Below are 12,212 nucleotides of genomic sequence, written 5' to 3' on the forward strand. Positions count from 1 at the left end.
TATACTTAGTTACTTGTAGGACAGAATCAAAGCTTAAAATTTGCTGGTAAAACAATCACGGAACTATATATTTTTTTTTAAAGTTTGTAAGCTTGTGCTACCACCCAAGTTCAATTAAAAGTAGAATTTGTTAAATATACAAAATTGGCAGCACTGTGGTAGCAGAAGTCAAGCATCTGATCCTGCTGAAAATTATTGTTCCTGCAATATGATGCCAAACTCGTTGTATTAGATACCATAATATTCTAAAATAAAATTGTAACTGGGGTGCCCGGGTGGCTCAGTCAGCTCAGCATCTATCTCTCGATTTCAGCTCAGGTCATGATCTCGGGGTGGTGAGATCGAGAATCACATCAGTGTGAAACCTGCTTGGGATTCTCTCAATCTCCCTCCTGCCCTCCCTCCACTCATGTGTGCATGAGTACCCTCTCTCTAAAAAAATAAAATAATAAAATAAAATTGTAATAATAACTAAACATGTTGATAATACATACGCATCCCATATATATCATAACAGCATATATTAGAACTGTGTTTTGGTATATGTCAATATGTGTTATATCCTATAGGTACTACAGGTATGTCTTTTTCATATGTACATGTATTTCTTGATATTTCCCTCAATATGTAATTGTGTGTACCCCAACTTGAACACTGATGCCCTATGTAATAGGACTGTGGCTCATTCTATTGGAATAATGTTCTCTAGTCTGTATCAATAAATTATTTCACTCATACCTCAAATCTTTTGTTTCTTCCATCCTTCGTCTCTCTCTCCCTCCTTTGCTTCCTTCTTCCTTCCCTCCTTCTTTCTTCCATTTTCTTCCATCTATCGAGCACCTTCTATTTTCTAGGCTTTATGCTAAAGATAGACAAATTTTTGTCTGTTTGTTTGTTTCTAGGAGACAAAAACATGAATTATGCCAAGTCTCCTGCTCTAAGGAAGAATAAGGAACACAGACACAAATACATTACATTTTAGTAAGAAGCCGGGTCAAAATGTTACTACAACACCAAGGAGGCCATGATTCTCTGTGCTTAGGAATGACATAGACCACCTGTCAGACATTCATCCATGAGAATGAAAGAGAGATTATCAGGTAGAACTCAAGAAAAAAATTTAAGCAGAGAGAGCTGCATGAGCAATTCTGTGGCTGCTTCAAAATCAGTGATCTGTTCTGACAACACAGAGCAGTCTGGTGAGCTAGAATGAGGGTTTTTCTGTTCAGCATCAACTAATAAATATTCTAGGCTTTGCAGGTCACATAGTCTCTGCTGCAAGCACTCGACTCTGCCATTAGGTATGGAAACAGCCATGCACTGTGCCTAAATGAACAGGCATTGTTGCGTTCCAATAAAACTTTATGTGCAAAAACAGGTGGCAAGCCAAGTTTGTCCTCAGGCTGTCGTGCGCTGGCCCCAGTCCTCTCATGAGTCCAGCAGTTCCAGACAATATCTTCTTTGTTAAATGTGGTGAAACTGGGGAGTTACTGGTAAGCAAATAATAGTCCTTTGTAATTAAAGATTCTATTCCCAGATTTATATTTTCCTGACTTCTGTCTTTAAAATAATTTTATTTACCTCATTCTACCCCATTTGTGCAAGTGAGTATAGACCCAAATCTGTACTATCCAAGCACTTCATCACATAAATATTGCTGGTAGGAATGTGAGCATATCTCTAAGGATATTAAGTATGGGATTTTGACTAAAAATATAATATTCAGAGGGCGCCTGGGTGGCTCAGTTGGTTAAGCGACTGCCTTCGGCTCAGGTCATGATCCCGGAGTCCCGGGATCGAGTCCCGCATCGGGCTCCCTGCTCAGCGGGGAGTCTGCTTCTCCCTCTGACCCTCCCCACTCTCATGCTCTCTCTATCTCATTCTCTCTCTCAAATAAATAAATAAAATCTTTAAAAATATATATATATAGTATTCAGAGAAAATATGACTTTGCTCCTACATTTATAAAATATCAGCATTTGCTATAATTGGGAAGAAAATGAAGAAATATAAGGTGCTACTTTCAAAGTATAGCACAGACTAGAAAAATGATATATCTTTGCTTTATATGTTATTATATCTATTTCAATTCTTTTTCTTTCCAGATTTATTATGTTGATTTATATAAATTGTATCAAATTTGGATGACCCTTGCAAATGCTAATCTAATCAGCCTTAATTCCTTTGATATGCAGAAGAACCTTATTCATCATAGCAAACTAACTTCTGTTACTTTAACTATCTGAAGCCTTCTGTGGAGTTGACAATGTACCCAGAATTAATTAACTACTGTTCCAAGGATTCAGCCAACTTTTTGTGCAGGTCATTACATTTAACATTTTAATATTTTACAGTAAATTATCCACTTCTTCAATATGCCAAACAAACTTAATGAAATTGGAAATTTGAAGTTTATAAAACTTCCTACAGTTTTTCTCTTAATATTCAACAACCTAGAGATTTTATTATGGATGGTACAAACTAGAGAAAATTTAAACCTAAGCATTCAAGAACAATATTCATCACAAACATGCATTTAACTTAAAGTGAGGAGGAGATACGTACAGGGAATTTCTTTTAAGCATCAGCCTGGCTAAATGTCTTCACAACAATCAGGTGATGATGTTGTGGGGTTCCATTTAAATATGGAGAACCATGTTTACCTTCGAAATAATGCTTTGTTAGTTATGGCAGGACTAGGTATTGGAGAATTACACACAGGTTTGTGGAGACTTAGAGGGATATATTTTAAATCAATAATTAATAATCATCACAGATTTACATTTTGCCAACCACTACATTAAACATGCTTTCTCACATTTAACTCTCACAATAATCCTGTTATTATTGCCAATTGTAGAAATGCAAAATTAAGCATGCCAAGGATAAATCATTTGCCCAGAGTCAAGACCAATCTTCAGCAATATCAGAATTTTAAACACGTATTTGTCTAACACCATGACACCAGTTTGAACCTCTCTTATAGATTGTCACAGTAAGGAGAAATAAAAGGAGAATGTGGGACTTCAGATCAAGTGTTGGACTCATGCTCAAGGCAGATATTTGGCTGGAATTCCTGGTACGTTAATGCATCAAAGGAATCTACATGCCTCAAACCTTTTAGGATTGCAAATAACCTCACCAAGCTATTTATTTTTGGTATTTTTTAATGGAATTCACTCACTGAAACTGAATTTTGCTTTACAATCTTAAAAATCAAGGAGGAACTTCTCCAACCCACCATCTGCACTGGAGCCACCGCCAAGATCCAAACTTTCCTAAAAACCCTTAGGGGAAGACCGTTATTCTTGAGGTTGAAACATCAGATACAATAAAAAAATGGAAAGGCCAAGATCCAGGATAAGAAAGAAATTTCTCCCGATCAGCAAAGATTGATCTTTGCTGGCAAGCAACTGGAAGATGGTGGTACCTAGTCGGACTGTAGCATTCAAAAGAAGCCCACCCCTCATCTTGTGTTGAGACTTTGTGATGAAGCTAAGAAAAGGAAGAAATCTTACCACACTCCCAAGAAGATAAACATCTGAGAAAGAAGGTTCAGTGGGCTATCCTGAAATACTATATGGGGGGTGAAAATGGCAAAATTGGTCACCTTTGTTGGGTGTGGTCTTCAGCTGGAATTTTTATGGCCAGCCAGTAGACAGACATTGTTGTGGCAAACATCTGACCTATTGATTCAACAAACCAGAAGACAAGTCACTGTGTAAGACTCAATAAAAACATGAACTAAAAAGGGCATCAAAGAAGACAGGGTAAGATCACAAAGGTCTGCCTTGTATATTATGGAAGAGCCACTGTGTGAGCATCAGCCTGGGACCTTCAAGAGAAGCAGTGAGAAAAGGACCTAAGAACCCAAGCCAGCAGCAAGGAGAAGAATCTTCAGCTGAAGGCACATAAATGGAGTCCCTGGCAAGCACATCCCCATGAGGTGACTAGGATACTTAGGGACTCCTTAAAAGTGGGTTTCTGATGGATACTAGCACTCAAGTCTTACTAAGAACAGGAAGGAAGAGGAGTACATGCAAACGGAAACCAAGCCAGACACCAGCACTCATTAAACCACATCATAAACCATAGTGGTGACTTGTTGTGGTAGAGATGCAGGGCAACACTGTCCTGTATCCAATACTTTTGCCCTCAGAGAGTGAATGGAGCTCCACTCTGACATTTTACATTGATCACCACTTAAAATTATAGCTACTTTTTCTTTAAGCCACAGCCATGTGATAGGTATTATTTAACAAATCCCAGCATCCTGAGACTATTCAGTCAGTCCAATTTATTGATAATGCTTTTTGTTTTGTACAATCAACTATTAAAGGGATGAATAAATTAAAGAAAAAATATTTCAAATAGATGCAAAAAATTGAGAATTATTCCTGAGGCTGAATCACTAAATTGTGTGTGAAACCAATAAAAGACTTCTAGTTGAAAATTTGAGGGTGTAATCTCCACTCACCATATCCTTTTATGAGCTACATCCCCAGTGACCTTCGAGGATTCCACAAACAGAGTTTTACAATCACTCTACTCTTTTGAGCTCTAGCTCAGTGTATTTTCTATTACTCCACAACCGCCAGAGAGAGGTCTTTTTTAAATTGTAGTGAAGGAAGATTGAAATTTTCTCGGATAAGCAGCAAAGAGAAAGGTGGTAACTCTAGACCATAGAAAATTCAAAATTATTCGTTTGGTTATTTTCATTGAAATTACAAAGTGTTCCAGCACAAATGTCAATGCTTTAAGGGGAAATGTACCTTAATGATAAGTCATATACAACAATAAAAACTAAAATTCAATAAAGAAACAACTCATGAAGAAGGTATGAGTGAATATATATATAAAACTTACGAGATTCTAATGTTTTTCAAATTAAAGGGTTACTTTTTGTGCAAATAAAATTGTTATATATGCACATTGTCATTAAATCTGATGATGGGTTTATGTTATTTATGTTTGAAAATTTACAGGGAAGCTACAGATAACAACAGAGCGAGTTCAGACTGAGAAATAAAAATAGGTTGGGACATGGTACTTTATTTTAATCAAATTAGATTGATAAAGATTTAAAAAAAAAAAAGCATGCTGCTTGGTGAAACCAAAGAATCTGTTTTGATGAATCAGACTATGATGATTGGCACGTTAAAATTATCACCAGTACCTAAGGAATGAAAATTGGCCCAAGTTTAGATGGTGATGATTGAATAATTCAATAAAACTTCTCTGGGAAGCATGAATCTTCAGCTTCATCATCTTTATGAACAAGCACAAGCGAGCAGTTAAGATTCAAATCAACATTAATACATTATTGTGGAGTAAAATCATAGTATAAACCCACCCTCCCCCTTTCCCAGTAATCGACCACAGGCTAACTCTACAATATTTTCATGACACAAGCTTTTTTTTTTTTTTTAATTCTTATGTTAATCCCCATACATTACATCATTAGTTTTAGATGAAGTGTTCCATGATTCATTGTTTGTGCATAACACCCAGTGCTCCATGCAGAATGTGCCCTCCTCAATACCCACCACCAGGCTAACCCATCCTCCCACCCCCCTTCCCTCTAGAACCCTCAGTTTGTTTTTCAGAGTCCATCGTCTCTCATGGTTCATCTACCCCTCCGATTTCCCCCGCTTCATTCTTCCCCTCCCGCTACCTTCTTCTTCTTCTTTTTTTTTTTTCTTAACATATATTGCATTATTTGTTTCAGAGGTACAGATCTGAGATTCAACAGTCTTGCACAATTCACAGCACTTACCAGAGCACATACCCTCCCCAGATGACACAAGCTTTTGATTATGGGTAAACGAACTCTAAGTTACCTACCAAATAAATCCTCTGTTGCTGAAGAGATAAAACACCTCAAGATTTGAACTAACATTCTGGCACAATAAAAAAAATAACCGTGGACTCCAAATCCAGAAGATAAAAAAAACAGCTGAATGCAAGAGAAACTGAAAAGATATGGGAAATCTAAAGACTGTCACCAAAATAATTCTGGGGGAAAAAACATTCCAGCTGTCTCTCCTTTGGGATACGTGACAGGGTTGGGCCTTCAGACTTAATGATTTTAAGTATGGACATGTTTCTTGTTTGGGCCAGTCAGTTAGGAGCAGAAGCATTAGGAGCTATTGTACATTTTGCTACATTTATCTTTACTTTTGGCAAAGCTGTCAATGTTCTAAAGGTGGAGATGGCTTCTTTAGGCTGGTCCCTGAGTGCCCTTGCTGAGTTAGAGCCCCCCTGCTAAACCACATGCCCATGACACAGGAGTAGAAAGCAAACCTATGTGTTTCTAAGTCACACAGATTTGAGGGCAGCTTGATCTCAAACCATAACCTAGCCTATCTGATAAAGGCACATGGTAAGTATCTTCTAAGAATCAAGATGAAATAGAGTCATTTTCAGATAAATAAATAAAAAATGATTGTATTGGGCGCCTGGGTGGCTCAGTCATTAAGCGTCTGCCTTCAGCTCAAGTCATGATCCCAGGGTCCTGGGATCAAGCCCCGCACCCAGCTCTCTGCTCTGCAGGAAGCCTGCTTCTCCCTCTCCCACTCCCCTTGCTTGTGTTCCTTCTCTTGCTGTGTGTCTCTCTCTGTCAAATAAATAAATAAAATCTTAAAAAAAAAAAACTGATTGTATTTACTCTTCAACAGACCTCCCCCAAAGGAATTTCTAAAAGATGTACATTAAGGAAAGTCTGAGATATGAAAAGAATGGTGGCCAAAGAAATGCTTTGAATAAAATATTAATTATAATAAGGTATGATATGTGAGTTTTTTAAAAATAGATTATTAACTTACTAGCAAAATTAACATTAGTACAAAAGTCAGGAGAAAATTTTATCGTTTACTAGCCTGTGAGTTAACATATTAATAAATTTTAGATTTTTTTAACGTTAGGTATACATGCCATATTTCAAGGGTACCACTAAAAGAAAAAAACATGACACTGAAACCACTAACATCACAAAATGTCATGAGAAAAGCAAAAATAAAAAATACATATTCAATTCAAAGTACAAAAATATTGATAAAAGAAAATGACAATAAAAAGTTCAAAATCAGAGCACAGAAAAAGATCCAAATATATCAATAATTCCAAAATATAAATGCACTAATTTTCTTGTTAAAGTTTTAGGATTTTAAAAGAAAATTTAAAAATAATTTTACTTAATATAAAATTTAAATTTAATAATAATAACATTAAATTTAAATAAATTTTTAAATTACAGGATAGAGATATAAGGACAAAAAATTCTCTCCAGAGAGAAGAAAAACACATGGTGGGAAGCTCATCATTTTCCCCTTTAGGCATTTCCTGAGTGCTAACAACAAACTGAGAAGTTGAGAGAAAATCAACCCAAGAGATGGATAGATTCACAGGGCTGAAGAGACAAAAACTGGATATCATAGCTACTAAGGCAGTCAGAGTACGAAGGGAAAATGTTCCAAAAAAAAAATTTAATAAAGAGAATTGAATGTGAAATCATTTACTTGTTTTTTTTTTCTCAAGGCATTTTCTCAATCATTCTCAAGGCCTTAAGAGTCAAAGGAGCTCATATATGTGTGGTACCCAATAGGCAAAGATACAGAGCAGAACCTTTAGCTATTTTATAGTACTGGAGAGTCAAACATTGGAATTGTCTACCAAAGATCACAGACCATGGTACACATTATGATCTTCCAGTTGAGGCCAGATCTAATAAAATCTGAAATCTGGTCTATGGTAATTTTGGTTCCTGATGATAAATAGAATCTGCTTCTCCTTTGATTCTCTGACAGAGACAAAGTAAACCTACTTTGAAAATAGATAATATCATAACAGGGTCTAGCATTCAATCCCTAATTGCCAGCATGCCAAGATATAAGATAAAGAATCAAAAAGCAAAAAGTCAATAAAAACAGGCGTGAAGATGCAGATTCTGGAATTTGTAGATATGGCTTTAAAATAACTCCGATCCATGTGTTCTTTATAAAATATAAGAAGTAGAAATTATAGATTTAAAAATATAATAGTTGAATTTAATTGGATTGGAATTATTTGGAAAGCTGGAAATATTGATGAAAGATAAAAATATACTCTCCGATACAACAATTCCACCCCTAGGTGTATACACCCAAGGTAAGTATAGATATATATGCATATATACCATAAGTCATAGCCAACATTTATAAAAGAACTACCTATAATAGCAACAAAACTGAAAATAAATCAAATATTTTATTAATGGTAGAATGGATAAATCCTTTGTAGTGTAGTTAAATGGTGGAATTCTATACAACATGAAAATGAATGACCCAATTGTACCCACAGCAACATAGACCACACTGACCCAATGAAGAGGGAAGGAAGTAACAATTGCTCCGAGAGCAAAGTTGTCAGTATCTAGTAAATTTGAAAATGTGCATAACCTTTCACTAAGATCATCTATATCAAATATATTCCTTAGAGAAAAATCTCATCTGAACAGACATACATGAAAAACACTTTAAAAAGGTTCATATTGACTCCACCAGTATACCCTTATTAATTATAATATGTTCATATAATCACCTACTCTGCTACAGTTAAATATACCATAGCTACATGTATTAATTTGGTGAATCTAAAAATTATGCTGAGCAAAAAAGAGTGCAGCACCAATAAAGTTAAGTATGGTCCCATTTATATAAAATGTTAAACACAGAGCAAGCTTATATATCATTTGCAAAGACATACATGTAATGCTGAAGTACAGAAATATGTGTTAAAACCTCCACTATATTTCCATTTACTATCTCAGGGGGGGAGGTGTCTTTTATTTGTATCTGCGTCATTTTATTTCTTTAAAGCATGATCTGAAACAACATGGCATATACTAAACTTACATCCATTATATAACTCTGTACTTTTGTATATCTACAATTCTTTAGATTAAAATTTACAGGATAGCAGATTTACAGTGGTATTTCAGACACCCCCATTTATTCATCGATTATTTAATATGTCAATGGATGATCACTAGTATTTATTAAATGTTTACGTTTGTGTCAGGGACTCTAAGTATTTTATGTAGGTAATCTTACTTAATTGTCTCTTGATAAACCTGAGTTTGGAATTTATGTCTCTCTTTGTATAAATGAGGTAAAAATATTCTGAAAAAACTCAACCCACCAACCTAGTACGTGGATGAATAAGTCACACTTCAAAACGGCAAAGGAGGAGGTAGCAAGGGTAGCTGAGGAGATCCTCACTCAAAGTCATAGGGGACTTCAGGAATCCAGACGAAGTGGGATGGCTCCAAGCAGAGGGTCATCCCTGGTGGTGCTAGAGTGGGCCATCCCGAGCCGTGGCCAGGTCGGCTCAGGTTATGGACAGCCTGCTGCTGCCATGGTGCTGCTTTTAGCCCAAGCTCACCCGAGTGCAGTGGGGTCATTTCATGTCCCTTCCTGGAGGAGAATCAGAAAGAGAAAATTACTTCAAATAGTGATGTCTTTCCCTCAATCCATGAGGCATCTTCCTTCCAGAGCCAGATAAAAATCAAGACATCTATGATCTCATAGTGAAGCCTCTGAGTTCAGAGGAGGAACCCCACCAACAAGGATAAAGAAATAAAATCCCACCTCAGCACTTACCAGGAAAAGCAGCAATCAGTGAACTAATGGTGGTTACCATAACACCTTTCTGATATGACTTCTTATATTCCATGCACAAATAACCCAAAAAGCTGCTTTTGTCTATATAAGTTATTAATAGAAATACTTTGGTAACTGCCAGGGACTGAAGAATTGGCACCATTTTTTCCAAAATAGGATTTCAATCTAAAAGAATTTTAATTAATTTTCCAAGAATACACCTCATCTGGGAGGCCTGTCTTACTTTCATAGCCAGGTAAGTGATAAATGAAACTGTAGCATCTGCTACCAGCTTTGTCTTTAAACTGGTGAAGACTGATCCCGCTATTCAGATCAAGATCAGTCTGTCTTTACTCATGTTGTTAAGGTCATGGACCCTCCATGTCGCTCTTACAAGAGGTTTCCATCCTGTGGACCAGCTCATGTGAGTTGCTGACCAGCATGGTAAGCATTTGTTTCAGGTTGGATTGTGCTCTTTCCCTGACTTGCGAATTGTCACTTGCTTCCCTAAGCTAACCTGCATAGAGTTTCAAAATCAGAACAAATTAATTGTGTGCCCATCTGCCCCAGTTGGCAGACACCCCCGGCGATACCTCTTGGTTCATCAGATTGCCTAGAACTAAAGGCTGGATGGATCTGGCCTAAACCACCAGAAAGAAGACAAGGTAGAGATAGAATAAAGAACCTCAAGAGCAAAGACCTTCACTTGGGATCTTTTCCAAAAACAAAAGGAAGTCCACTTCGGTGGAACATGGTGAGTGAGGGGGAGGAAATGAGTAATATCAGGGAAAGACTGAGGTCCTGGAGGATCTTATAGGCCATGAGAAAGATTTTGGGTTTTATTTTATTTTTATTTTATTCTTAGTGCCTAGGAAGCCACTGGGAAAGCTTCAGCAGAAAGGTGAACCCATTGTGGAAGTCCAAGAAGTGGCTTGTCTGTTGCAAAAAAGATGAAGGATAGGGTATATATTTTAAAGAAAAGAAAAAGAACTGGATGACGGATCAGATGTCATGCAAGGTGTGAACGATGCTCACATTCTTTGCTTCCAGCTTTTGTTCTCAGAAGGTCCTGAGCCCAGGACTATGCTGCCGTGCTTCTTTATCAAATCACCTCGTCTCTCTTGCTGGTACAGGAATGGGTAACATTAGCTCTAATTCAATATAATTAGACTATATAATTGTAATACATAATTACAACATTTTCTAATATTCCTTCTACTTAAAAACATTCTGTGACTAAATGTTTGCTGAATAAATTGAGTTGATTAAAATACATGGCACCCAGAATTTGGGATGAAAAATTAGATGGATGATTGATGGGACCATTCACTGACAGGAAAGACTTAGAGATGAAGGTATGAGGTGGGAACATAGGATGCTCTGACTTGAACATATTATTTGAGATTCCCATTAGGCATCCCTAGTAGATTCCAAGTGGACACGGTAAGCAATTACACATGAGAATCTAGAACTCAGGGAAGAGGTTTGGGTTAAAAATATAAATTTTGGAGTTTGCAGCTTATAGATAATATATAGAACTCCTTGTGTTTTCTAGAGGAAAATAACTTCATAAGGTGATATGTAAATACCAATCAGGAAAAAGTATTGCAGCTCAGCTTACTCACAACGGGAAAGAGGAAAAAAATTTAATGTCATCTAAAAGTAGAACAACTAAAAATAATGGAATGCCTATGCATTGGAATCAAATGCAACCATTTAAGATAATATTTATAAGCATCTATAATATTTAAATGCATCTGTAATATTTAAATATTTTGCAACATTTTGATGTTGCAAAATTAAGTAAAAATCTTATGGTATAAACAGTTTGAATTCAGTTATAAAATTTTAAAAGTCTATAGAAAGAAAAGACTGGAAAGAGCTATAACAAAATAACAGCAATTATCTCATCATGATGGGAACACAGGTGAATAAAACAAAAGTTCTCCATATATTTTGAATTTTCAAGATATACTACGCTGATTATTAATTTTGTGTTATAAAATTATTTTGAAAAAAGAAAAAGACAGCTTCTGGTTACCTATTATAAATAGCTAGAGATGAGTTCCTAATAGCCTTGCTTTGGCACTTGCTAAGGGAAAGCAATAAGACAAATTGAGCACCTCATGAGAAAAATTTAATAAATAGAAGACTGCTGATGGATGGCATCGATTGTGTTTTATTGCAAGGAGGTTTCCAGAGCCCAGCTGACCAATGTGTAACCAGCTCCATCTTTACTTCAATTTTAATAAATATTTGACTTCCCCACTCTGGACACTGCTTCAGTGGTCTTACTGCATCATTGACCTTGCAGGCAAACACAGAGACCCTTGACCTTTGCCATCGATTGCTTCTTGTGCTTATCGGCCAGATTCACACTAAAGCCAGCCCCATTTCTTTTTGTTAAAAAAAATGTACTCAATTTAAATCAATAATGCAAAAGTGATCAGTTTGAAGAAATCTCATGAAAAGATTCATTGATTAAAGTAATTGTAGAGAATTGTTGCTGCTCTGATGTTTTAAACTCATGTGTAGCAGAAGGAGTGCAGCAAACAACATATGATGACATAAGAA

The sequence above is a fragment of the Leptonychotes weddellii genome, chromosome 10, assembly GCF_054177405.1.
Source record: "Leptonychotes weddellii isolate Sample4059 chromosome 10, ASM5417740v2, whole genome shotgun sequence".
Classification (NCBI taxonomy): Eukaryota; Metazoa; Chordata; class Mammalia; order Carnivora; family Phocidae; genus Leptonychotes; species Leptonychotes weddellii.